The sequence below is a fragment of the Cololabis saira genome, chromosome 5 (assembly GCF_033807715.1).
Source record: "Cololabis saira isolate AMF1-May2022 chromosome 5, fColSai1.1, whole genome shotgun sequence".
In the NCBI taxonomy this organism is placed as follows: Eukaryota; Metazoa; Chordata; class Actinopteri; order Beloniformes; family Belonidae; genus Cololabis; species Cololabis saira.
The window spans coordinates 10,189,722-10,215,297 of NC_084591.1; the positions used below are offsets into that span (position 1 = coordinate 10,189,722).

The 25,576-nt window shown below is 43.4% G+C and overlaps 1 protein-coding gene across 1 annotated transcript in view; it reads right to left on the reverse strand.

Moving 5' to 3' along the window:
• Nucleotides 1-23,748, reverse strand: part of mgat4c (mgat4 family member C) — a 262,852-nt gene extending 239,104 nt beyond the window's left edge. Inside the window, exon 1 of the mRNA XM_061722439.1 lies at nucleotides 23,327-23,748. The gene's annotated coding sequence lies outside the window, so the exon portion shown is untranslated. The remainder of the gene's footprint in view (nucleotides 1-23,326) is intronic.
• Nucleotides 23,749-25,576: the final 1,828 nt, after the last annotated feature.

A 25,576-nucleotide genomic window follows, 5' to 3' on the forward strand; every position in this document is an offset into this window, starting at 1 on the left:
GAAAATGAACCGAACTATGATGTCAAAACCGAGGTACGTACCGAACCGGGATTTTTGTGTACCATTACACCCCTAATATATATATATATGTATATATATATATATATATATGCTAGCTTGGATCAGTGAATGACATTATAGCTGTAACCGCACTAATCCTTCAGCTGAACATCTAATCCTTCATCTACTAAATCTGCCCTGAGGAAGACAGATCACAGAACTAGTCGGAGCAGCGGCCCAAATCAAACAGACCCGAATCAGACGGAGGTGACTTTAATGAGTGGTGAATAATCAGTAACGAATCGCTGCCAAAACCAGAATACGCCGTTTCGTTCTAATCAGCCGCTTAAAAAGACAAATATTATGTAATTAGGATGAATAAGATGAGCAGAGGGGGGAAAAAAAGGCCAACAGTGTTAACATAGCGGGAGATAATAGCCGGATTAGGGGTGATTCACTTAGAGGAGCTAATGGGGGTTATTAAATAGAAAACGGGAATTCATTAGCAGATGTGATTGACAGAAAAGTCAGCAGAAGAAAAATCAACGGGGAGATTGACATCCCAAGACTGCTGGTCCAGCAGCAAATGCTGGGAAAATTCACACCGAGTGGCTAAGAGACGCTTTGAGAGGCTAAGGGACACTATGAGCTGCTATGAGACGCCATGAGGCACCATGAGAGGCCATTAGACGCTAAGAGACGCTGAGATACACTAAGAGACGCTCAGATACGCTAAGAGACGCTAAGAGATGCTAAGAGATGCTATGAGACGCTATGAGACGGGTCGTAGCGGGTTTGGTCATATTGTTTAAACTGTGTATTGTGATTAATAATCACATCGGTTTTTAATTATTTTGCGTTGGATCGATGTAGCAAATAAAATCGTTCGGACCATCCAGCCCCTCAACCATCAGTTAAGTGTTTCATGTGAGCATTTCAGGTAAAAACTGCAGTCAAATCAGCAAAAATGTCAGTTTGCTGGATGAAATATATCAATTCCTGATAAGATAAGTTTATTATTATGTGAATAAGTGTACGTTTATGTGTACATGAAAGTACAATCTGCATAGAGGCTTCTTGCTTCGGGAATTTGTTAGAGACGTTAAGAGGCGCTAAGAGACGCTATGAGACAGTATGAGACGCAAAGAGACACTAAGAGGCGCTATGAGACGCTATGAGATGCTATTAGACCCTAAGAGATGCTATTAGATGCTAAGAGATGCTATTAGATGCTAAGAGAGGCTTCTCTGTTGTCTGACAGCAGCATTGGGATGATTCATCATTTTAGATGCGACTGAAAGTTTAAAAAAAGACAATAAACATCTGTACCATGCTCTTATCACCAGGGTGATGAGAACGCTTCCTTCTGGAGAGTTTTTTCTAACGCCAGCCCTCCATGACATCACAGAGGGTGGGATGTCCTTATATGGGCATATTCTCCAGCAGGTCCACATCCATAAGAAAGAGACTGTTGGACTAATGAGCTTATGTATAACTTAACATCAGCATGTTGACTTGTGGACAAACAGCGTGTCCGACCGGCATCATCAACCTGCCTCCAGAAAATCAACCAATCAAAACCAATCTTTAGCCCGGAACAGCTTCTCCTTCCGGTTTTCAGTGTTTCTGGCTCTAAAATAACTGCAGACTTTTGGAGTTCTGCTGTTTGTGAAGCGGTTAAAGCTGGATAAATGGATGGATGGTAGGATGGATGGTTGGATGGATGGATGGATGGATGGATGGATGGATGGATGGATGGATGGATGGATGGATGGATGGATGGATGGATGGATGGATGGATGGATGGATGGATGGATGGATGGATGGATGGATGGATGGATGGATGGATGGATGATGGATGGATGGGTGGATGGATGATGGATGGATGGATGGATGTGTGGATGGATGGATGGATGGATGATGGATGGTTGGATGGATGGATGGATGGATGGATGGATGGATGATGGATGGATGGATGGATGATGGATGGATGGATGGATGGATGGATGGATGGATGGATGATGGATGGATGGATGGATGGATGATGGATGGATGGATGGATGGATGGATGGATGGATGGATGGATGGATGGATGGATGGATGGATGGATGATGGATGGATGGGTGGATGGATGATGGATGGATGGATGGATGTGTGGATGGATGGATGGATGGATGATGGATGGTTGGATGGATGGATGGATGGATGGATGGATGATGGATGGATGGATGGATGATGGATGGATGGATGGATGGATGGATGGATGGATGGATAAATGGATGGATGGATAGAAGGATGGATGGAAGGATGGATGGATGGATGGATGGATGGATAAATGGATGGATGGATAGAAGGATGGATGGATGGATGGAAGGAGGATGGATGGATGGATGGATGGATGGATGAATGGATGAATAAATGGATGGATGGAAGGATGGATGGATGGATGGATGGATGGATGGAAGGATGGATGGATAAATGGAGGGATGGATGGATGGATGGATGGATGGATGGATGGATGGATGGAAGGATGAGGAGGATATGGACACAAGTCTGGGGCATCAGAAGGAAAAATCCAGCAGCTGGAGGAAAAGAGGCTGACCCAGCGTGACCCACTTCCACCTGATTTATGGCTCCAGGTCTCTGACACAGCTTTGTTCTGGGGGGGTCATAAATCTCCGGCACTTCAGATCAGCTGGCCCTCCTATCCTGGCAGCCCCCCTCCCCAACACCGTCCTGTCCGCCGGCAGGAGCTGATCTCTCAACACAGAGCAGGAATCACCCGGAACGCCAGCGCTGGCAGCTAATCAGCGCCGCCAGACGCTAGCAGGAAACGGAGCCGAGCGGGACGGAGACTCGGCGCTAGCGCTGACGCTATTGGACGGGACCGGCAAGATTTACCCGCCGTCTCGCCTCTGCTCCCCGCCCCGAGGAAATCAAGTTCTCACTGTCTGAAATGAGCCTCTAGGCGGGAGAGGAGTCCGGCGCCGCGGAGATGGAAACACAAAGGTGAGGCTAACGTTTCTTCGCCTCCAGACGCGTTTAACAGGTTTAAAGGAAGAATCAGGCTCATTCAGGTCACGGTGGCCAGAACACACAACTGGAAGGTGCCTGGGAGGTGCTAGGGAAGTACCCGGGAAATGCTCGGTAAGTTCCTGGTAAGTGCCTGGAAAGTACCTGGAAAGTGCTTAGGAAGTGCCTGGGAAGTACCTGCGAAGTAGGGTCGCCACCCGTCCCTTGAAATACGGAATTGTTCCGTAACTGGGAATTAAAAGTTGCGTTCCGTATTGAATCAATACAGACACATATTATGCTCTTATTTATTGATGTCATAATATTCAGGTGAAGGTCGGAAAATGTGAATATATTGCAAAACTTGATTCGTAGTAAATTCAACTAAAGGTGAAACAAATATATTATTTCCCACTACATGCAAAGTGAGATATTTCAAGCCTTTATTTGTTATAATTTTGGTGATTATGGCTCACAGTTTATGAAAACCCCAAATAAAAAATCTCAAAAAAATTAGAATATATTATGAAATAAACAAACAATTAAATCATCAAAATTATAACAAATAAAGGCTTAACATATCTTTCTTTGCCTGTAATGAGACTATGTAATATATATGTATTAGTTTCACCTTTTAAGCTGAATTATTGAAATAAATGAACTTTTACACCATATTCTTCACCTGTATGTATATTATACATCTGGGCTGATGTGGACATACACAGCATAGGAGGCTATTTCAGTTGCTAGCATGGTTGGTTGTCTGTACAGTCATGCAAGTTCAATGCTATTAAAGCACTTTAAACTTTAAATCAAAGCGTTTTGTTTTTTCATATAAAATAAATACATTTCTATGCATTTTAGAAGTTTTGGGGATGTCCTCTTTTTTGGCTCCTGCGCTGCTGAAATGGGGGCGTCCCTTTTTTCTATTTCTGAAAGGTGGCAACCCTACTGCAAAGTGCCTGGGAAGTTCCTGTGAAGTGGCTGGGAAATGTCCGGGAAGTTCCTGGAAAGTGCCTGGAAAGTGCCTGGGAAGTGCTGCAGCCTGAATTCAGACACCTAAAAGTTAACGGATGTCTGGAAACCATCATGTTCAGGTCCTTTAAAATAGGAAGAAAAGTAAATAAAAGCAACAATTGTAAAAAAAAAAAAACAGCTACTTTCTGACTGCAAACGATTTTCATCCGATTATTTAAAATTAGGTTTCTGAATACTTTGGAGCCCCTGAAAACAGAAATCATGTAAGACCGAAGCGGTCCGTGCCACAATACAAAAGAAATGAAAGAAAAGAAAACAATGAAGTTAATGCTAACATTGCATTAGATGAGAATATATAAACAAAACAAGACCTCCCTCACCTCCGGTCTTAACGATCTCCAGGACTCGTGCGAGAGGAGATGATGAGCTCTCAGAAAAGTGAAGGAAATACGCTCCGTAATGGCAGTGAGCAGCTGGCAGGAGGGTTTTTATTCCTCCGTCCTCTCACTCCCTCTCACGGATGCTCCCTCTCTCTCCTCCCTCCCTCCCTCTATTGTTCACTCTCACTTCTCCCCCAGGTCCTTCCACTCCTTTCCCTTCATCCCCTGAAGCGTAACATTCCTCGCCGACGTGGGACTACCGACCTCAGCGAACCCAGCTCCCTCATTGGTCCTTGGGAACTCGCCGTCCTCGCCGCCCCCCCCACCACCTTCCCCTCCGACGAGGGTGTTGGGCAAAACTAATTGCAATTAAGGGCTGGAGAAGCGAGACGCACCTCAATAATTCATGGGTTGAGTTCAGGGAGCGACGGCAGAAGTGAACCAGAAACCGAGCTGCAGTTTCTGTTTCTGTCTTCCTGATGTCGGAGTCAACCCATACACCCCCCCCCTATGATTCAACACCCTCCAAGTCCATCGTTAGCAGCAATAACGTCTTCACTCTGAGACACTATGAGATGCTAAGAGACACCAGGAGACGCCAAGAGACGCCAAAAGACGCCATGAGATGCCAAGAGACGCTAGGAGACGCTAAGAGACGCTAAGAAACGCCATGAGATGCTATGAGACACCAAAAGACGCTAGGAGACGCTGCGAGACGCTATGAGACACTATGAGCGGCTATGAGACGCTATGAGTAGGCCTGTGTTGAAAAAATCGATTTCCCAATTCTAAATCGATTCTCATATTAATTCCTAAAAATCGATTCATATGTCTAAAGATCGATTTTTTTTTTGATTTTTTTTTGGGGGGGAATTTTTTTTAAATCGTTTTTTTTTGCATAGCTACTGGCTAGCTGGCTAATTTTTTTGTTTATCCACAAAAAAGGAATGTTTTGTTGGACACGAGAATAACTGGTGCCATGTTTTTGCCTTTAAATATGTTTGAAAGGTATGAAAACATTAAAGTGTTAGGTTATAATAGCATACATTGTCTATATTTCATTACTTTATGAACTGTTTTGGGGTTACATTTGCAAAAAATGCTAAAAACCAAATTCTCAAAAATTAAAAACCAAAATAGACCGAACATGGAACAAATAAAAATGGAATGTAGGAAAAAATAAAACCGATTTCATCGTCTCTGTTTCCTCCCTGGATCTGTTTGGTAATTCTGCCCCACGATGTTTCTGAAAGCAGTTCTATCAGCATTCTGGGAGCTGATTGGTCCTTACAGCATCATTAGCTGCAATACTTGCTGTTGAATCTAAATATAATACTAGTAGTAATATGTTGCATAACTACAGTCATATAATTCATGCAACAGCTCAAAAAACAGTTATTTAATAACACTAACCCAAATCAATATCGGAATTGAATCGAATCGGATCGAATCAAATCTTGATAATCGATTCTGAATCTTAAGAATCGGAATCGAATCGATTCTTGACATTTGAATCGATCCCCAGCCCTAGCTATGAGCCGCTAAGAGATGCCAAGAGACGCTATGAGATGCTATGAGACGCTATGACCGGCTATGAGATGCTAAGAAATGCTAAGAGACACTATGAGACGCTAATAGACGCTTTGAGACGCTATGAGATGCCATGAGACGCTAAGAGACGCTAAAGAGCTTCACCGGGACCCGCCCCTACCTGAGGGTCTCAGTCTAGGGCCCTCGGTCGGGGTCCAGGCCAACCTTTAAGGTAGCTCCGCCGCAGGATCCAGCTGTTTTGGCAGCTTCTCTAATTGGAACCGGTAAGTGGCGTTATGCAAGCTGCTATCGAGCAGATGCTTCCTGGGTAACTTTTCCTTTATCATTACTTCAGCTCATGCAGGGTTTGAGGATTTACACTCTCCTCTCTATTTCTGCTCAATTAAGTAAAAAAACATCATATTCGTCATTATTTTAATCAACATTAAGGATAAGAAATGCTGCTTCCATCATCAAACCGATGATTCTGGCCGGAAAACGCCAGAGTTAAGCCCGTATTACTTTATTCTTATGATCATCGGGAGCCGAGATTGAAATGTAATCTATTATACAGACTAGTGTTGTTTCTGTCAGCCTGTTTCAATTGTAGTTTTAGTCTAGTCTTTGGGTCAAGCTACCATTTTAGTTTTTATTAGTTTTAGTCACATTCATTCTCCTTTTAGTCGTGTCAAGTTTCAGTCGACAAAAAAGTCTGAGCATTTTAGTCTTATTTTAGTCAGAATTGTCCAGGACCATTTTAGTCTAGCTTTAGTCAAAGATTGTGTTTAGCCAAACCCCTTTTACAATTCAAACAAGGTTATCTTATTATTATATTATTGTTACCTTATAGACTCAAGAATACATTCATTCCAGATACAGAAGACTGTTTATAACGTATTTATTTTTCTGCACTTGTCCCCATCTTTTTCTTTTTCGACAACACATTCGGTTTTCATCACTGTAGCAAAAATGTATCCAAAGATCTAAAGACAAAACTGGTTTAAAGACTAAACCAGAGGAAACAACTTGTATGTATATTAAGGATCTTTGTTGGAACGTTTTGTCTCGTTTTGGTCAACAAAAATTAAGACACATTTTAGCATAGTTTTTATTTTGTAATCTACATTTTAGTCTGCTTTTTATTCGTCAACGATATTGCATTATATATTTAATTATCGTTATCGTCACATGACCAGTATTTTGGTTGCGTCTCATCTCGTTTTCCTCAGGTGATAAAGGTTGTGGCGCGAGCCAACAAACCTCCAGCTGTCGGGCGGAGGGCCTGATCTCTGCAGTGTGGATTCAGGATTATTTGAGATTGTGAAGTGATCAGAAGCCTCTGATAAAACCTCCAGGTGCCTTAAATCCTCAACCAATAAAATCATGATCCAGTGACGCCCTGAGGCCCGCGAAGACCCACATCTCTGCTCATTTGTAGAACTTCCTGCAGAAACGGTCGATGTCTTATAAAGCAGAGCTGAGGCATCTTAAAGATTTAAAAAAGAATGATTACAGCCATGTGGCGAGGAGACGTCCTTAAAAAGGAAATCCGTTTGATCGGCTGACCCGTCAAGAAGGCGTAGGCAAGCCTCATCACACCCCACAGCGTCTTATTTTAAAATAAGTGAGTAAAAATGTAATTATATATCAATAAAACACAGCTGCTGGCGTCGAGGATGCAAACAGCTGTGAGTCGGAGCACATTTCTGCAACGAAAACCCGTCTGCGGAGGAAAACTGTTATCATGAAAACAGGAACGATGTGACTGGAACTATTTTCAGAGACTGAACGAACGAAGGAACTAAGGAGCTGCAGCGGTAATCTCTAAACACGTGTGTCCCATCTGTAATTTATCTGCAGTCCTGCTGGTAAATTAGTGCCGATGGTAAACGGCGTCGGCTGCAGGTGCATCAGCATCATTATTTGAATCTTCTCCCCCAAAAAGGAGCTCCGTCCAAATGAGACTTCTGAAGTTCAACCTGCCGTTCCAGAGTTTAGCGGCTCGCCTAAAAACTAGATCTACGACGGGGGGGTAACGGTATAAACACCAGCAGACTGCATCCTCTTTGACCGGTGGTTCTGCAGCTTCTGTCACATCAACATCTGGAGGAAATAATTAATAATCTGGGGCCATCAATAGAGGCCAACTCAGCCCCCTAGTGGTCAGGCGAGGGACTGCACCTCGGTCAGTTTAGCTGGATGTAGCGCCTTGGATGAGACATGCACTCAACCATTTAGTCTGATGAGCGAAAGCTGCTTTCAGAACTTCCTTTTCCTTATTTCCCAAACAGAGCCTCCAGGAAAAAGAAGAAAAAAAGAAAAACTTTCTGGAAAAGGTGGGGTAAGACGAGTGAGGAAGACGGCTCTGTCGCCTTCAGGTCCATCTGGAACGTCAACCTCACTGCACCTCGTCTCCCTGATCAAAGCGGCTTCTCGCCTTCCTCAACAGCTGGTGTGAAGACAAAAAAAAGAGAAGGAAGAGGAACGGCAGTGTGACAGGGATGTGCAACCCATCTCAAGCATCCGTCCGCCCCCTTCTCCCAACCCGGCGCGCCTTTGGTCTTCACTTCATTGACATTGATGCATATTTCATGAAGAAATTCACTGTCTTCCTTTGATTCTTTTTAGCTTCTATTATCGTCCCGAAATAAAACTGTACTCGTACATCCCAGTATTTCTGTCCTTTCTTTGAACTTTTTCCCAGTGGCTGCAATCAAATTTACTTTAAAGTCGCTCTGTGCAGCAACGCCACCTTCCGACCACATGGGGGCAGCATATCTTACATCACAAACACTCGACTGTATTTTTAAGTATTTTTTTATATTTTAAAGTAAGGTATTTTATTGTATTTTAAAGTATTTTATTGAATTATATTGTATTTTAAAGTATTTTATTGTATTATATTGTATTATATTTTAAAGTATTTTATTGTATTATAATGTATTTTAAAGTATTTTATTGTATTATATTGTATTTTAAAGTATTTTATTCTATTATATTGTATTGTATTTTAAAGTATTTTAATGCATTTTATTGTATTTTAAAGTATTTTATTGTATTTCATTGTATTATATTGTATTTTAAAGTATTTTATTGTATTATATTGTATTGTATTTTAAAGTATTTTAATGCATTTTATTGTATTTTAAAGTATTTTATTGTATTTCATTGTATTATATTGTATTTTAAAGTATTCTAAAGTATTTTATTGTATTTTAAAGTATTTTATTGTATTTAATTATATTTTATATAGTACAGTTGCTATTGCTTTTCTTTTCTTTTTTTTTTTGCAAACGAGAGCGAAGCCAACAAAGAAAAAAAAAAACGCAATTGTCACTATGCTTTTCACTATGCACTTAATTTCAGGCCGGTTGTAATGGAAACGTTCTGCTCGGACTGAAGGTGACCAGAGACATCGCCGCCGTTGTCATGTGGGTTGAACCGAATTCAAACATGAACCAAAATAACTCAAAGAAACGCTAAAAACGTGCATGAAACGGTCCGACGTCAACATCCAGTTCTTCACATCGTTGCTTGTAATTTCAATCTGAGCATTTAAACAAAGAACACCATTTAGATTGTTTACTCTGGATGTTCTGGCTTGTTTTAATGTGGATGTATTATCTAAACCAACAAAGCCAACAGCTCCTCGATAGATTTTCCAATTAAAGGGGGATCACTTGGGGAAAAATAATCCGCACTTACAAGCTGGTATGTGTATCATGCTGTGGTGGCTTAATGTATTCATATGCATGAATAACAATCTCAGCAAGGACCTATGTACAACTCCTCCAAATAACCATCAGCCAAATACATAATGGCAATCTCTGTAACTTCATTAATGTGTTGAGGAGTTGTATTTGGCTCTTTCCCAACCGGGATATTAATGAAATGCTGTTTGGAGTGCAGTTCGGAGCCGGAAACTCAACATGCACGGGATCCACACATTTTGAAACACAGCGTGGAGGTGAAAGCTGTCTGTGCAGAGGTTTCAAATAAATGTATTAAATGTGATTGTGGGATTTCTTTTGCTCCTCTCTGAGGACATCAGACCAGGAAGCCAAAGCAAACAAGATGGAGTAAAGGGGAGTTGTCATGGAGAACCACGGGATGAAGTGCATCCTGGCAGCTGCAGTTTCATCTTTTCTTATCAGCTTTTAATCATATTTGTCAGCAGAAAATAGCATTTCAAGGAGGTCTGACAAAAAACCTGGATAGTCAACCTTGTCGTGTATCACTCTTGAACACAAAACTGTGTCTGGAAAGCGCTGGACCGGCGGACAACCGATAAGAAAAATGCAACATGTGACATAGGAGGAGCAACAACGGGACAGAAGACATTCAAAATACCATTGCTGGTCAACCTGTTGGTCCAATGTGTTCTTAAGCAATCCTGCAGGATTTTGTGATACTAGTCACTAGTCCCGAGTAGACGAGGTAATACCAGTCACTAGTCCTGAGTAAACAAGGTGATACTAGTCACTAGTCCTGAGTAGACGAGGTGATACCAGTCACTAGTCCTGAGTAAACAAGGTGATACTAGTCACTAGTCCCGATTAGACGAGGTGATACCAATCACTGGTCCTGAGTAGACGAGGTGATACCAGTCACTAGTCCTGAGTAGACATGGTGATACCAGCCACTAGTCCTGAGTAGACGAGGTGATACCAGCCACTAGTCCCCAGTAGACATGGTGATACCAGCCACTAGTCCCCAGTAGACGAGGTGATACCAGTCACTAGTCCCCAGTAGACATGGTGATACCAGTCACTAGTCCTAAGTAAACAGGGTGATACCAGTCACTAGTCCTGAGTAGACATGGTGATACCAGTCACTAGTCCTGAGTAAACGAGGTGATACCAGTCACTAGTCCTGAGAGGACGAGGTGATACCAGTTACTAGTCCTAAGTAAACAGGGTGATACCAGTCACTAGTCCTGAGTAGACGAGGTGATACCAGTCACTAGTCCTGAGTAGACGAGGTGATACTAGTTACTAGTCCCGATTAGACAATGGGATACCAGTCACTAGTCCTGAGTAGACGAGGTGATACCAGTCACTAGTCCAGAGTAGACGAAGTGATACCAGTCACTAGTCCTGAGTAGACGAAGTGATACCAGTCACTAGTCCAGAGTAGACGAAGTGATACCAGTCACTAGTCCAGAGTAGACGAAGTGATACCAGTCACTAGTCCTGAGTAGACGAGGTGATACCAGTCACTAGTCCAGAGTAGACGAAGTGATACCAGTCACTAGTCCTGAGTAGACGAAGTGATACCAGTCACTAGTCCTGAGTAGACGAGGTGATACCAGTCACTAGTCCTGAGTAGACGAGGTGATACTAGTTACTAGTCCCAATTAGACAATGGGATACCAGTCACTAGTCCTGAGTAGACGAGGTGATACCAGTCACTAGTCCAGAGTAGACGAAGTGATACCAGTCACTAGTCCTGAGTAGACGAAGTGATACCAGTCACTAGTCCTGAGTAGACGAGGTGATACCAGTCACTAGTCTTGAGTAGACGAGGTGATACCAGTTACTAGTCCCGATTAGACGAGGTGATACTAGTCACTAGTCTTGAGTAGACTAGGTGATACAAGTCACTAGTCCCAATTAGACGAGGTGATACCAGTTACTAGTCCCGATTAGACGAGGTGATACCAGTTACTAGTCCCGATTAGACAAGGTGATACCAGTCACTAGTCCCGATTAGACGAGGTGATACTAGTCACTAGTCCTGAGAGGATGAGGTGATACCAGTCACTAGTCCCGATTAGACGAGGTGATACCAGTTACTAGTCCCGATTAGACAAGGTGATACCAGTCACTAGTCCCGAGTAGACGAGGTGTTATTAGTCACTAGTCCTGAGAGGACGAGGTGATACCAGTCATTAGTCCCAAGTAGACGAGGTGGTACTAGTCACTGGTCCTGAGTAGACAAGGTGATACCAATCACTAGTCCTCCTGAGTAGATGAGGTGATACCAGTCACTAGTCCTGAGTAAACAAAGTGATACCAGTAACTAATCCCGAGTAGACGAGGTGAAACCAGTCACTAGTCCTGAGTAGATGAGGTGATACCAGTCACTAGTCCTGAGTAGACATGGTGATACCAGTCACTAGTCCCGATTAGACGAAGTGATACCAGTCACTAGTCCCAAATAGACGAGGTGATACCAGTCATTAGTCCCAAGTAGATAAGGTGGTACCAGTCACTGGTCCCGATTAGACAAGGTGATACCAGTCACCTTGTCTAAGGTGACTGGTATCACCACTAGTCCAGAGTAGACGAGGTGATACCAGTAACTAGTCCTGAGTGAACAAGGTGATACCAGTCACTAGTCCCGAGTAGGCGAGGTGATACTAGTAACTAGTCCTGAGTAGACAAGGTGATACCAGTCACTAGTCCCGAGTAGACAAGGTGATACCAGTCACAAGTCCTGAGTAGACGAGGTGATACCAGTCACTAGTCTCGATTAGACGAAGTGATACCAGTCCCTAGTCCCGAGTAGACGAGGTGATACCAGTAACTAGTCCTGAGTGAACAAGGTGATACCAGTAACTAGTCCCGAGTAGACGAGGTGATACCAGTAACTAGTCCTGAGTGAACAAGGTGATACCAGTCACCAGTCCCGAGTAGACAAGGTAGTACCAGTCACTAGTCCCGAGTAGACAAGGTGGTACCAGTCACTAGTCCTGAGTAGATGAGGTGATACCAGTCACTAGTCCTGAGTAGACATGGTGATACCAGTCACTAGTCCCGATTAGACGAAGTGATACCAGTCACTAGTCCCAAATAGACGAGGTGATACCAGTCATTAGTCCCAAGTAGATAAGGTGGTACCAGTCACTGGTCCCGATTAGACAAGGTGATACCAGTCACCTTGTCTAAGGTGACTGGTATCACCACTAGTCCAGAGTAGACGAGGTGATACCAGTAACTAGTCCTGAGTGAACAAGGTGATACCAGTCACTAGTCCCGAGTAGGCGAGGTGATACTAGTAACTAGTCCTGAGTAGACAAGGTGATACCAGTCACTAGTCCCGAGTAGACGAGGTGATACCAGTCACAAGTCCTGAGTAGACGAGGTGATACCAGTCACAAGTCCTGAGTAGACGAAGTGATACCAGTCCCTAGTCCCGAGTAGACGAGGTGATACCAGTAACTAGTCCTGAGTGAACAAGGTGATACCAGTAACTAGTCCCGAGTAGACGAGGTGATACCAGTAACTAGTCCTGAGTGAACAAGGTGATACCAGTCACCAGTCCCGAGTAGACAAGGTAGTACCAGTCACTAGTCCCGAGTAGACAAGGTGGTACCAGTCACTAGTCCTGAGTAGACAAGGTGATACCAGTCACTAGTCCTGAGTAGACGAGGTGGTACCAGTCACTAGTTCCGAGTAGACGAGGTGATACCAGTCACTAGTCCCGAGTAAACGAGGTGATACCACTTACTAGTCCCGATTAGACGATGTTTTTGCAGACAGATAAGGTAAAATCTGAATTACAGTACATACAGTGTGGAGTACCTCAGGGGTCAGTCCTAGGGCCCAAACTGTTTATTTTTTTGTTTATTAGTGATCTTGTTAATGTAACCAAATTGCTAAGGTGTATTTTGTTCACGGATGATACAACTTTATATTATTGTGGGTAAAATCTAACACAGGTATTGAAGGTGGTTAAACAAGAACTTAAAAGAGTAAAAACATGGTTTGATCTAAATAATGATATTCAGCAATAGGAACAAAGACACTGGTGCTTCAATTAGTATAGAAGGTATTGAAAGCAATAGGGCAAGGGAAACAAATGTGTCATTCTGGATGAGAATTTGTGTTGGAAATCACATATACAGCATACAAAGGTAAAAATATCAAAGAAAATAGCTCTGTTACACAAAGTAAAAGATTCACTGTATAAAAGGGCATTGTATATTTTATATAACACTATGATTGTGCCATATCTGACCTATTGCATCGAAGTATGGGGAAATGCTTGCAAACAATATACTCAGTCTATTTTTATTTTACAAAAAAAAAGCCATAAGAATAATTAGTAGAAAACAATATAGTCATTTTTTAGATACCAGGCAAGATGTTAAAAGTCACACTTTACTACAGATAAATGAATCCATCCTACACCAAAAGTGTGGCAGGAACTTCAATCTGAAACCTCTGAAGGTGAGAACCAGAAGATGAGCAGTTCCTGATGTGTTCCCAGAATCCCTTCGGTTCAGAAGAAGTTGGAGCTCTTAAAGTTGACTCCAACTTCCCCAACAGCTGTCTGATTTCAAGGTGAACTCAATTAAAGACATACGCAGCTGTCCTACTACACCTGAAGTGAGACTTCGGCCTGAGAGTGCGCCTCCTCTGCCTCCTGATGAACACGCTAGCTAAGCTTTGCATCACAGCACTCACTGAAGCAGTTAACCACTTGACAGCAACATCAATGCATCTCTGTGTGAGTGAATATACAGTCTGGATTCATGCCTGGGCGGCTTCATCCCCCTTTTCACTGTGCCAGTCTTGGCATTGACGCTAAACGTTGCTTCAAGTACCGCGTAGTCCGTTCTTTGACTCGTTGAGTTGGGAACTCAGTGATTCAGACATTCACATTTCTCTCCCCGGCAGCTGAACTTGGACAGAAGCTCGGATGCTGCTGCCACCGGAGCGGCGTTTATCCTGCAAAGACCTCAGATTTCACCATTCACAGCAGCCAAAACCTCCGCCGATCGCAGGCGGCCGTGAACCCGCGACCTTTGCCACCGCAGAGAAATCAACATAGTGAGACGCCGGGGAGGATGAGGACGGTCAAGAGGCAGGCCAACAATTATCCGTGGCATTTGTCTAACCTTTCACAGGTAATTCAAGTGAGCGACCCGGAGTGCCTGAGTGGATGCTGTAGCAATCAGCATCTCTCAGCTAAAAGTTCACTGCATCCCACTCAGAAACATGTCACTCCAGAAAAAAACAAAAACACACTGCTGTAAATGTCTGACGGCACCTCTGGGCGGCTGGGAGCAAAGCTTTGATGGACGTGGCCTGCTGAGCAAAGCCTTCCTCAGAAACCAACGGGTCACATGAACGACTGTTATATACTGTACAATCTGTGGCTGCAGGTCGCATGAGATCTGCTTTTTTTGTGGCATATTTGAAGCTGCAGCGTTGCAGAGAAGAAACACGCTGCCACCTAGGCCCACGTGGGTCACCCAAAACAAACAGAATGGAAACTGAAGCTGCAAAGTCCTGCAAAAAGCCCCAAAAACAGCCCTAAGTCATCAACGGTATGTCAATACTTTACGTTTATCCCAAAATGCCGTTTGGAGTTGACACCAGACCAGAACAACGGCGATGTTTGAGCATCTAAAGCCCCCACCCACCTTGTCTCTCGTGGACAGGAAAATATTAATTTCAAAATAAAATACGCAAAATAACTGCAAAAACGAAAATCACATTATCCAATTATGCTCCTACAGTTGATGTTTTCTGGTCATAACTCCGTTCACCGGCATGAAAAACGTATTTTAAATCGGTTAGCAGAAGCTAAAGTGCCACCGGACAATGGTTCCTAACGAAAACAACTTTTTGGTTCCATCCACCATAGAAAGGTTCCTTTTGTGAATAGACTTTGTAATGTGGTAAAATATGTAATTTAGTGTGAAACAGTGTCCTGTTTTATGTATTTATTTAACACATTTTGATAATATGCACTGCATTTTTTTAATCTTTTGTAATTTTGTACAGGAGAGATTTTTGTTGGACTGTTGGGTAAACAGGCCTTTTTATTTTGTATAATTTTATTATATATCTTTATTTTGCTGTGCAAAACTGTGTTTAATAATATATATTAAGGATTTTTTATATTTATTTGATACATTATGGTTTTTCCGAAAAATCAGAAAAATAATCGTTAGAAAAATCGTCCAATTACTCGTTAGATTAATTGACCAATCGATAAAATAATCGCCCAATTATTCGCCCGATTTGAAAAAAATTAAATAAATAATCGTTTACCCCCAGCACTAGTAATGACGGCCCACGACAACATCCAACAACAGCAGTTCCTCAACTCACCACTAGGGGATGACCCCCAAAACGAGTCAATCTGCCAAGATGCCACCAGAAATAAAAAAGTTGACAAACCTTAAAGCAGCACAAAAGACTTATGTTGATGTTAAAACGTCGGTTTCGATTAAGCACTAATGTGACGGATTAGGAGGCGAGCGATGCTGATGCTGCCTCTTCGGTTTCTTCCGTTTCTGTGTCCAGAAATGTTCTGCTTCTTCGCCTCATAATAAGCACAAACGCTTTCACCTTGTAAACCTCAAACGTCTGCGTTAACTACGGCAAGGCAACAGAAATAAGCCGGATGTAATTCCATTCAGAAAGTGTGAAGGATTAGAGCTTATTTTAGGTTCCTGCCTGAGCAGAATATGTCTTCATTTAAATTACTGCCACAGTAGCGACGGATGTGAGAGTATGACTCACTTCAGTTTGGGGTCCAGTCATGTTTTTTTTTTCCTTTTAGCTGTGAAGAAGAAAGGCGCAGATCCTTTGTGAGCTTCGGTCGGGCTTCTGCCTCGTTCTCAGTCGGAGATGCATCTGCTGCAGAGTGCAGCGTAACCTTTACGTCCGCGGAGAGCAAACACGGCCTCTGAAAACGCTGCTTGTTTTTGTGTTCGACAGCGAAGCGTGCTCTGGCCCGAGGCAGCTTCTCTGGCGGCTTTTTTTAAGGGAATGTCTATACTTATATACTTTAAGGTCTATTTGTTCATTACTGTGACTAAAACCATATTTGAACTCAAAGTCCAGGATAATTATTCACGGCTGTACGACACGGAGAATTGAAAAGTGCTTCTTGTTTTGCTGAAACTTAAAACGGGAAACTAAAAGCACTGGATTCAGTTAAAAAGAAGCATGCATGACCTTTCATACCCATTTCCACCAAACCGATTCCAGAACTGGTTCTGGGCCAGTGCTGAGTCTGGAACCAGGCTTTCTGTTCCCACTGACAAAGAACTGGCTCCGGGGCAGAAGAACCGGTTCCAAGGAAGCACCAACTCTTTGCTCTGGTCTAGAGGAAAGAACCGCTTGACTGGGTTATTAGCCTACATGGTTGATGAAACTTTGGCTTAACTTATATGTAAATATAATAATGGCAAATGTATCTACGTGAGATTATAGTGTTAATAGCTGAATGAGTCAAACAGTGTTAGTGCGTTTGCGGGCTAGTTTTTCAAACCATCGCTGCTCCAGTTCAATGCCACCAGCATAAAGTGTACGACGCCAGCTGCTACGGTTTTCAGCCATTCTTTCCCAGCTAGATGTATCGACATTTACTGCTTTCATATCGCGTTTCGCGACATCTTTGAAGCGAAGAAGTGGACGTCCTCTCCTTCGCACACCCTCACAAAGCTCGCCGTAGAGGATGCACTTGGGCAGCCGGTAGTCTGGCATTCTGTGCAGGTGACCAAGCCAACGGAGCCTTCTGATCTTCAGAGTTTGGAAGAGAGATTTGCTGCCAGCTCGTTTCAAAACTTCTTCGTTCGTGACCCTGTCCTGCCACTTAATTCCCTGTATGTGCCTTAGGCAACGCATATGGAAGGAGTTCAGCCTTTGTTCTTGACGGGCATATGTTGTCCATGTTTCCGCACCATATAACATTATACTAAGAACGCAGGATTCATAAATTCACTTAGTTCGTTCCGTGAGATAGTTGTTCTGCCAAGCTCTAGCTCTAAGGCGGTTGAATGTAGTCGCAGCTTTACCGATGCGGATTTCCATTTCTTTGTCCATTGAGAGATTGCTACAGATTGTCGAGCCGAGATAGGTAAAGTGGTTTACACAGTCCAATGCTTTATCATCAACAGTGACTTCTGCGTCGTATGGGGATCCCGTTTGGTGCATAACTACAGTCTTCTTTATGCTGTTAATCAATGCGAAGTCCAAACAAGCAACATTGAGCCTGTCCATCAATATATATATATATATATAGCCTATATAGTATTTATGTATTTTTTTTAACTCTCACAAATTATTTTGGTTAATATTGCCTTTATTTCTTTTTTTTTTTTTTTTTTTAAAGATTTTTTTGGGCTCTAGTGGCCCTTTATTGAGATGCAGACTGGAAAGGGGTAGAGAGAGAGAACGGGGAAGACACGCAGCAAAGGTGCGCGGGCTGGATTCGAACCCGCGACCGCTGCAGGAGGAGGACTGTAGCCTCAGTATATGAGCCGCCGCTTAACCCACTGCGCCACCGAGCGGCCCGCCTTTATTTCTTTTTAAGTTGCAGTACCTCCACGGCCCCCCTAGGGGTCGCGGACCCCCGGTTGAAGACCCCTGACCTTGATGAGACACATGTTTGGACCGGGCTACTTTTGGTCAGAAAGTCTGACAGATGTGTGTCAGACCTTCTGACCCGATGGGATGTGTAGGATGGGCCAGATGTGGCCCGACCAGGTTCCTGGCTCTGACGGGGCCACAGCGAGGGCTGCGAGGCCCCGGCAGCTGCAGAGATGGTTTAGGGTTGAGTTTAGGGAGGGTTTGGGCCAAAAAGGTTCTGGGAAATGTGTTTTTTGCCCAGTTCCTGTCCACGTTTAACCAAATTACATCCTCAAATGTCCTCCGTCGCCATGGTCCATCTGATTGGTTAAGGAGGGTAAAGAACAGCAGAGCGAGGAGCAGAGGGATTGAGAAGCCAAACAGGGTGCTCACCAGCACGTGGAAAATAGAAGATTTAGGCTTCGTGATCAATGAGTTTTCAATGAATTTCAATACGAATACGGATCAAAACTGCATAAAACAAGCCTTTTAAAGCATGGCCACCCTACTGAGCATGTTCAGTGGCGCTCCCCAAAGCAAAGAGTCTAAAAACAAAGCAGGTAGAGCACAAAGCCTTCAGCCTCCGCTACCTTTGATTAAGTTGATGAAAGTACGAACAAGGAAGATCAGATCTGAAAAGTTTTCCAGTCCCAGCATCCCTGGCAACGCTGCAACGCCAAAGCCGCCACGCGACGGGAACGTGTGAGAACCTGCAACAGCGCTGAGAAACCTGGCCTAAAAATAAACTCTGATTAGTTTCTAACGACACACCCGAGTTTCTCAGTTTAATTACTTCATGTTTCCAAGGTTTGAGACACATCTCTGGCGCCGAGCTCTCGGCACGAGGCGGGCTGACGGCGTTTCGTCTCTGAGACGTCCCGGATTTGTACGTATTTGTGCTGCATCCCAACTGAATAGATAACAGACAAATGTGTAATAATATCCACATTAGAAAAGAACAATCTGTTATTTAATGTTGACTTGTTCATTTAAAAGAAAATAGCAGCAGTCCTGGTATCAGCCGGCACCCAAATCTCTATATCAGCAACTAAAAAATGGTGAATTCAAGTTAAAATACTGCAATCTGGGAATGAAGCGCTCAGCTGTCAGCTGAGTTGTTAAAAAAGGACAGAAAAACACCTGATAAGACAAACTATTATCATGTTTTAGCATTTATACTGAAGGAATCCGTCAAACCGTCAGAGACTCCAGAGGGTCAAAGAGGGTTCACATACTTTCACCTGCCAGCAGTGGGGTACGTTTATATCTTTTTCACGGCGGTGGGATCTACGGAAGAGTATTAGGGCCAGACAGGACAAAAATTAAAATAATATTTTAGAGGGGGAAGATTTTTTTTTCATTACGCACAGTCCAAATGACGAGATTAATGTTGAAGGACAATTTCGAGAAAAAAGTTGAAATGTTGAGAAAAAAGTCGAAATGTCGAGAAAAAAGTCGAAATGTCGAGATTAATGTCGAAGTACAATTTCGAGAAAAAAGACGAGAAAAAAGTTGAAATGTCGAAAAAAAAAGGTCGAAATGTTGAGATTAATGTTGAAGTACAATGTTGAGAAAAAAGTCGAAACGTCGAGAAAAAAGTAAAAACTCGACTTTATTCACGAAATTTGGACTTTATTCTTGAAATTGTATTTCAACATTAATCTCGACATTTCTTTTTTTTTTTTTTTATATATTTTTATCCCGGTTTTTTCCCCATTTTATCACCCCGTGCTCCTACCTAAGTGACAGTCCTGGGCATTGCCATCCTCTACCAACCCCGGGAGGGCCCCGCACTGAGCTCAGGTCTCCTCCTTAACCTGAGGAGTGAGCAGGCCGCATCTTTTCACCAGACAGGGTGGGGTTTCTCCGGCCGAACGTAGCGCGTGGAAGGATCACGTTATTCCGGCCGGATCCTCCCCACCCCATCTGGCGCCCCGGTTGGCCAGAGGGGGCATGTGTAGCCCAGGACTGTTGCATGTTTTTGTGAGGGGAGCTCACATTAGCTGAACATGCAAACTCCACACAGAAAGATCCTTTCACCAACCCCACCCATGGTGTGGGCACTGAAGTCATGGGGGAACTAACACGCACTTCAGCGCCCACAGCGTCCCCGGCGGGAATCGAACCCAGGACCTTCTTGCTGTGAGACGTCTGCACTACCTGCTGCGCCACCGTGCCCCGACATTTCGACTTTTTTCTCGAAGTGCACAATAAAAAAAATCTTCCCCTCTCAAATATTTTTTCTCCTGCATGGCCCTAATACTCTTCCGTAGGTATCGGACCAGCAGCAGGATGAAATCCTGATCCTGGCTGGATTCCAGGTTCTGATGTGGCGCTAGCCGCCGCTGCGCCGCCGTGCCGGCTAGCGCCTGACCTTAGTCACCAGGTTGTGTTTCATTAACCGGACCGCTGAGATCTCCACATCTGTCTCAGATCCGCCCGGAGGACAGAGGCGAGTAAGAGCCGTTTATTCCCCCTCTGACGAGGCGTCCGGCTGCTCAACGCTTTAGGAGGATCAAAACACGCTCCCCTGACCTTTCTGGCCGCCGGCCTCGCCGCCTCCCCCGAGTGGCGGGACGAGAGCTATTCTCTGCTACGTCCACTTTTATAACGACCCGTGTTCGTCTCTTCATCTGTCAGGGAGGATGAATTCACCCCCAGACTAACAAGCCGAGGCCCCGGAGCGCCGGACTCGGCCCCTCGCTGACCCCCTGATGAGCCGGCGGCCTGCCGCCAGCGGCGGCCGGCGCTGCCCGGCCCGTAATGAGCCGCCGCCGCCGCCACGGGCCTCTGATGATGCAACTCTCCGGCCATGTTGAGGACAACGCCGCCGCCGGAGACGCCGCGGCTCCGGAAACCTCGGCTGACGTTAGATTCACAGCTTTTATTAATAACATGGGTGATGCAGTTGGGAGGGAAGTAAACAAACAGCGTTTTCTCCCAGAACCTCAAGGTTTTGGGTTTTTCAACAAGAAGTTAACAAATATATTGTTTATTTATAACTTTCCTTAGGACCCCCTGTCCCTTTGCCTTTGGCCTCAGGCCACATTTCTAAATAAGAACCTGTTCTTGAATTGCTTGCCTGATGAAATAAAGGTTTATAAATAATAATAATAATAAACCCTGTGTAGCCCAGGCTCTATAATGATACCCTTTTAATATAAGAACTGTCCCTTAGTCTTTTTCATTTGCACAGTAAACTAGTCATTAAAATCCTTAAAACAATTCATTTTATTTGGATATAAATAAATAAATAATTCATTTTAATTTATAAGCACTAAAAACTGTTAAGTGTTCATCTAAAAATACAATTTGGAGTACATGTCATTCAAATAATTTATAAATGAAAACATCTGTTAAGGCTTTTAAAAGTTGTGTAAAAACTGAGCCAATCAGTAAACTCCATGAGCCCCATGTGATTATTATTTCCACTTCCTGTCACAACGCTGCGTTTTACGAAATGGCCGAATCGTGTGCAACGCTTGTAAGGAATCAGTTAAAAAATTCTAATAAAGCCTATATGGTCAGTAATTTTAACATGATTGGGGATCAAATTTGATACAGAAAACAAGATCTAACAAACTCTTTAAATTTCAAAACAAAAACAATTATTACGTAGGTCAAACTGATAATTATTTTAAAAAATATCTGGGAGGAGATTTTAGTCTCGGGAGAAGTTCCTCTTCTGACCACACGGGGGCGTGAGGACCTGTTTTTGACGGACGTGGCGATCCGGGGACGGGATGTGCTGCCACCTTGTGGTCAATCGTGGTGCTGCTACACAACATGGTTTTACAGGACGATTAATAATAAATCTAAACATCCAGATGTGGATATCAAAACTGGTTTTAGCCCGGACTGTTAATACGTTTAATATTATATTACGTTATTTTGTCAAGCCCCTAGTGCTCAGTCAAGGAACTGCGGCTGGACCTGCTTTCTTATTTGTTTTTAAGGGCTGGAGGAGGGTTCGTGGGTTCGTGGGTTCGTGGGTTTGTGGTTCTGGTTCTGGTTCTGCAGATGCTTCAGAGGGATGTAAACTCAGCTGGAAGAAGTTACTTTAGATGATCTTTATCATAGAGGACGAAACCTCCTAAAAGTGATCAAATATCCCTCTGAATGAAAGTGAAACCGCTTTTGTAAAACGTGAAAATGGAACTTTAAGCCGAACTCATCGGGACCGGTTCGATGACGACACTTTCCTCACTGATACAAATATTGTGCTTGATCTACTTAAAAAAAATAAGTCAACTTTTTGCATGAGATTATTATGTAGATCAAGAAAGACTAGTATAAACTACTTAATTTTTTGTATGTAAATAATACATTTTGCAAGTAATTAATTAATTGTGTTAAGTTTACTTTATTTATCAAAATGAAGTTGACTTTACTTGCAAATGAATTTTGTACATACTAAAAATTAAGTAGTTTATACAAAGACTATAGTCTAGAAAAAGTTGCCTTCATTTTTTTTAAAGTAGATCAAGAAAGATATTTTTTACTGTGGTGTTCTACTTAAACAAATAAAGCATATTTCATCTAAACATTGCCCAATCTGCCCAATAGATTAAAATTGTTAAAGGAAAAGTAAATACAACAAGATCATTGCTTGTTGTTTGTGTGTAAATGAAAAGATTGCCTGGGATTACATAAATACTGCTTGTTAAGGAAAAAATGCACAATTTCTTGTTTTTTGAACAAATGCAGATTAAGTTCAAAACTAGATGTATTCATGTAAAGCAACAAACTTCATTTTTAATTGTTAATATCACAGATTTAAGTATGTTATATTTACATGCGCTTAGATTTCCTTTTTTCAGCTGGAGCTCGGGTTTGAACGCGACCTCATTAACTCTGAAATCAATCAAAGAGTTTGATTGGTCCCCAAAAACAAATGTCTCCAACGTGCATGACATGCCGCGCAGAGATGGAAGCTGCAGAAAGTAAGTTGTGCCTCGATCAACATCTGCATCTGATGAGAAGCAGGAAAAAAAAGGCGTGCAGGGACAGTTTTCTCCGTCCAACCACGTGGGTTTTGGACCCGCGACCTGCATCACTTCAGCATCACTTCAGCATCACTTCAGCATCATCCCGCAAAACATCTGCACTCACCTGCATCAGCATCCGCCGCGCGGGCGTCAGGGGAGCTGGAGACCTGGACACCTGGAGACCTGAGGCTCTGGAGACCTGAAGACCTGGAGACCTGGAGACCTGGAGCTCTGGAGCTCTGGAGCTCTGGAGACCTGGAGACCCCCGGGTCGGGTCCCCGTCTCTCTGCTCTAGACTTGCTGCGCTCGGACTGCTGCCTACATCGGCAGCTCCGCGGATCTCAGGCGGCAGAAACGACGAGCATCCTCCTCCTCCTCTCCGTGGCGTCTGCGCTTCTCTCCTCCTCCTCCTTTCTCCCGGCTCCTGTCATCCGCGGCGAACTTTGAGACGAGCTCGGAGCATTTCGCAGCTGTGGAAACTGCCGTCGCATCCCTCCGCTGCTGCCGTCTGTCTGTGGGGCTTCCAGCCGCCGCCGCTGCTGCTGCGCTCCGGTCCGGTCTGACGGCGCTCCGCTCCTCCGGCTGGGAGGGAGGGAGGGAGGGAGGGATGAGAGAGGGATGGAGGAGGGAGGGAGGGATGAGAGAGGGAGGGAGGGATGAGGGATGAGGGATGAGGGATGGAGGGAGGGAGGGCGGTGCGACGACGTCGGTGCGCTCCAGCGGTGCGTTAGGATGCACCTGCCGTCACGATGCGCAGCATCCCACTCGCGATGGAGACGCAGGGCCGTCGACACGATTTCGGAGGCCCCCTTGCTCCAGCGGGGTGGGGGGGTTGGACATTTCCGTGGCCTGGGGGGGTTGGACATTTCCGTGGCCCCCTTAAAAGATAAATTCAACAAGTCTCTAACAGTTTGGCCTGTTAGTGTGTTATTGTCTTGTGTTATTAATGCTGATGTTACTGTTGCTGCTTCATGTTGTTTCTGTTTTCGTTTGTAGCAATTGTCTGTTGTTGAGCGTATGTTAACCTGTGTGTGCGGTGCTTTAAGTGGGAAAAAATAAGTGCCGGTACTCTCCCCCTCCAGTCATACAAATATGGGACTATGTAAATTTGTATATATATTTATATATATATATATATATATATATATACAGTGGGGAGAACAAGTATTTGATACACTGCCGATTTTGCAGGTTTTCCCACTTGCAAAGCATGTAGAAGTCTGTAATTTTGTAACCTGGTCAAGAACTACAGGAAACGTCTGATCTCTGTAATTGCAAACAAAGGTTTCTGTACCAACTATTAAGTTCTGTTTTTCTGATGTATCAAATACTTATGTCATGCAATAAAATGCAAATTAATTACTTAAAAATACAATGTGATTTTCTGGATTTTTTTTTAGATTCTGTCACTCACAGTTGAAGAGTACCTATGATAAAAATTACAGACTTCTATATGCTTTGCAAGTGGGAAAACCTGCAAAATCGGCAGTGTATCAAATACTTGTTCTCCCCACTGTATATATATATATATATATATATATATATATATATATATATATATATATATATATATATATATATATATATATATATATATATGTATATATATATATATATATATATATATACATTTTGCACCCACTTCCTACGAGTCTGTCTTTCACTGCACCTATCAAATAAAGTTGCAAGAGCCGCATGACACTGGCCAGAGAGCCGCATGCGGCTCGCGAGCCGCGGGTTGGCCAAGCTCGCCTTTACGTCTGTACGGCAAGCTTTGAGCATCAAAACACCTTAATCAACAAATCCAACCTGTAGACTTTAGGGAGATCGGGGGGAGTTACTGATTGATGGGGAATCTGGGAAGAACATTACCGGTACGCGCCGCACACAGTAAATAATTTCCGGTACGCTGATGGGTACAATTTAGAAGTGCCGGTACTGCGTACCGCTCCATACCGGCCCACATAAAGCACTGTGTGTGTGTGTGTATTTTAGCTTAGTTGTTACCTTTTAAATCTTTATTCTGATATAGCCTTTTTATTAGGAAATGTTTTATTGATTGTATCTAATAATTTTGTCTTTTAGGTTGACTATTTTTACACCAGTCCAGGGACAGCGGATGCAAAATAGCCTTTTTGGCTAATTCCGGCACATTTTGCATTTGTTTAAATGTGTTATTAATGTGCATTGTCCCTGTTATCTAAACCTTTAAATAAATTCATAAGTAAAAGTGATTACTGACAAGTCAGCAGGGCTGTTTCTAGCTTTTTTGGGGGCCCTGTACAAGCTTTTGTTGGCGGGGGAGGGGTCCCTATATTTTAAAACTGCTTTAAGAAATTCACTTTAAGAAGAAAAAAGACCTGAACGGTGAAGT